This window comes from Garra rufa, chromosome 1 (genome assembly GCF_049309525.1).
Source record: "Garra rufa chromosome 1, GarRuf1.0, whole genome shotgun sequence".
In the NCBI taxonomy this organism is placed as follows: Eukaryota; Metazoa; Chordata; class Actinopteri; order Cypriniformes; family Cyprinidae; genus Garra; species Garra rufa.
Genome location: NC_133361.1, coordinates 15,146,519 through 15,150,258, shown reverse-complemented (window position 1 = coordinate 15,150,258; position 3,740 = coordinate 15,146,519).

Sequence of the window (3,740 nt, the reverse complement as noted above, 5' to 3'; positions counted from 1 at the left end):
CTATTATTGACTTTAAATTTACTGTAGTAATTAATACAAAGACATTAATTTGGGCAAACAGCACTAGTGACTTGTTTAGGACTTGAAGCTTAAAGTTGAGGACTTGCAACTGGTTGACTTGGGACTTGTCTGGCTTGACTCGGGACTTGCTAACATTGATCATTCTAATAATGAATGATTTTTGAAGGATCATGTGACACTGAAGACTGGAGTAACAGCTGATAAAATTCAGCTTTTCATCACAGGAATTAATTCTATTTTAAAGTATGTTAAAATAAAATATTTATGCAATATTTTATATTTTAAAAACATTTTGCAATATTACTGTTTTTTTTTCTTTTTTTTGCATTTTTAATCAAATAAATGCAGCCTTGATGAGCATAAGAGACTTCTTTAAAGACTATTACAAGTCTTACTGACCCCAAACTTTTGAACAATAGTGTATATAAAAATAAAAATATAAATAAAATAAAATATCAAGGAAAAACATGTAACATGGGCAGCATTAACGCATTTAATTTTTTCACTACTTTTGCCAGCCCTCTCTCCTTGCTTTTGCAGCCTTTGCAGTGTTCCCTTGCGTTTTAATTAAACTCTGAAACTCCTGAAATCCCTCAATAGAGAGTTCTTGCTCTTCTGCAAAAAAATACTGAGAGCGCTCCTTCTACATGTTCGCCAACCAATCAAAGAGTTTCAGATCAATATTTCTACAAAAAGCACCATTTTGAGTACAAATACATGTTTTGAATTTAAACAATTTTAAATAACATATGCATAATAACTAATCTGTGAGAATAAGAATTCTGAAGCAGATATACTTAAAGAGTGTTGATTGAATGTATTTATTGCAGAAAGCAAGAGAGGCCAAAGTCAATGGGGTGATTGTCCCAAAGGTGCTTCAAAAGATTCTTCAAGCGATGCTATAGAAGAACCATTTTTGGTTCCACAAAGAACCATTTCTTGCTTACTTTTTATAATCTGAAAAACCATCTTACTGTCACACCTCTGGATTTTCTAGTTGGTTTCTCCCATTTCCCCCTGCAGATCTGTGTGTTTTGGTCTCTCCCTCATTGTTGTCACCTGGATGTGTAATCTGTCTGTCTATTTAATGTGTGTGTTTTCCCCTGCATTCTGTCAGTGTTAAATGTTACCACTCCGTGTTCCTGTGTCTGCCTGGTTCCCATTGGATTTATTAAATATTCATCTTTACTACGTCGTTGTTCGTGTGTTCCTGCCTGCTCCGTGACAGAAAGACCGACCGATACAGTTATTGTTGCGTGTTCACCTCCGTTTTGTTTCCCGTTCGTTTTTTCCTGGTCTTTTTGTTTCCGTTGTGTTTCCCCCATGGATCCCTTTCTGCGTCCAGAATTCATCCTCCTCCAGCTGAAGCAGGGGGATCTACCGCTCGAGGGATTTACGATCTTGTTCCAGCTGGTAGCAAACACCACCAGCTATCCGGACGACGAGGACGGCCCTCGAGCGGATTTCACCACGTTTGTGGAGTGGACACTGGCGAGAAACAGAACCTCGCTCCCCACCTGTTCCATGGACAATCTCGCCAGTACCACTCCGGACCCAGAGCCTGAATCAAATCAAGACTAACAATTTAATTGATGTTCAACAAATAAAAAATATATATAATACAGAGAAACAATTGATCAAGCTTGGCTTATTGAATATCAGGTCCCTTTCTACGAAAGCACTTTTTGTGAATTATATGATCACTGATCATAAGCTAGATGTGCTCTGTTTGACAGAAACCTGGCTAAAACCAGACGATTACATTATTTTAAACGAGTCCACCCCCCAAGATTACTGTTATAAACATGAACCGCGTCTAAAAGGTAAAGGGGGAGGTGTTTCTACTATTTATAGCAATATTCTCAATGTCTCTCAGAGAAAAGGCATCAAATATAACTCGTTTGAAGTAATGGTGCTTCATATAGCATTATCCAGAGAAACAAGTGCTAATGATAAATCTTCCGTGACGTTTGTACTAGCTACAGTTTACAGGCCACCAGGGCACCATACAGACTTTATTAAAGAATTTGCTGATTTTCTATCCGAGTTAGTGTTGGCCGCAGATAAAGTCTTAATAGTGGGTGATTTTAACATCCATGTTGATAATGAAAAAGATGCATTAGGAACAGCATTTATGGATATTTTGAACTCTATTGGGGTTAGACAACACGTGTCAGGTCCTACTCATTGCTGAAGTCATACTCTAGATTTAATACTATCACATGGAATTGATGTTAATGGTGTTGAAATTCTGCAGCAAAGCGATGATATCTCAGATCATTTTCTAGTCTCTTGTATACTCCAGATATCTAAAACTGTAAATTCAACTCCTTGCTACAAGTACAGTAGAACCATCACTTCTACTACAAAAGACTGCTTTGTAAGTAATCTTCCTGACTTATCTGAATTCCACAGCATATCCAATAGCTCAGAGAAACTTGATGTAATAGAAACTATGGAATCTCTCTTTTCTAGCACTTTAGATACAGTTGCTCCAGTGCGCTTAAAAAAGATTAAGAAAAACAGTGTAACACCGTGGTATAATGATCACACTCGCGCCCTAAAGAGAAAAGCACGAAAAATGGAACGCAGCTGGAGGAAAACAAAACTAGAGGTTTATAGAAATCTTATAGAAAAGCATTAAAAACTGCCAGATCGGATTACTTTTCGTCTCTATTAGAAGAAAACAAACATAACCCTAGGTATTTGTTCAATACTGTGGTTAAATTAACGAAAAATATAGCAGAAACAGGTGCAGACATTTCCCAACAGCACAGCAGTAATGACTTTATGAAGTACTTTACCTCCAAGATAGACACTATTAGAGATAAAATTGTAACCATACAGCCGACCGCTACAGTATCGCATCAGATAATGCATTGTTGATCTCCTGAGGAACAATTCCACTCATTCTCTATTATAGGAGAGGAAGAATTGTATAAAATTGTTAAATCATCTAAACCTACAACATGTATGTTAGACCCTATTCCATCTAAGCTACTAAAGGAGGTGCTTCCAGAAGTCATAGATCCTCTTCTGAATATTATTAATTTGTCACTATCATTAGGATATGTTCCCAAAACCTTCAAACTGGCTGTTATTAAGACACTCATTAAAAAAAACACAACTTGACCCCAATGAACTAATTAACTACAGACCAATTTCGAATCTCCCTTTTCTGTCAAAGATACTAGAAAAGGTAGTATTCTCACAACTATGCTCCTTCTTAGGGAAAAATGGTATCTGTGAGGATTTCCAGTTAGGTTTTAGACCATATCATAGTACTGAGACTGCTCTTATTAGAGTTACAAATGACCTGCTCTTGTCAACCGATCGTGGTTGCATCTCTCTATTAGTGCTACTGGATCTTAGTGCTGCATTTGATACTATTGACCACAACATTCTTTTAAATAGACTTGAAAATTATGTAGGCATTAATGGTAGTGCACTGGCTTGGTTAGAATCGTACTTATCAGGCTACGTTTACATTAATCCGGATACAGATCTGGCCATTAAAAATGCGTCTATTTTCACGCGGCAGCCTGCAATTCGGCACGCGTGGGCACGCGTCCTACCGCAGCTGCTTTTTTTAATTTTTTTACAACGTTGTTGCACTTCATATAATATCCACCAGGTGGCGCAAGGAACAACATTCTGTAGCCAAACACCATGGCCAGCTCTAGGGGGCGTTGGTCACAAATACCAGTACAATAGTTGAT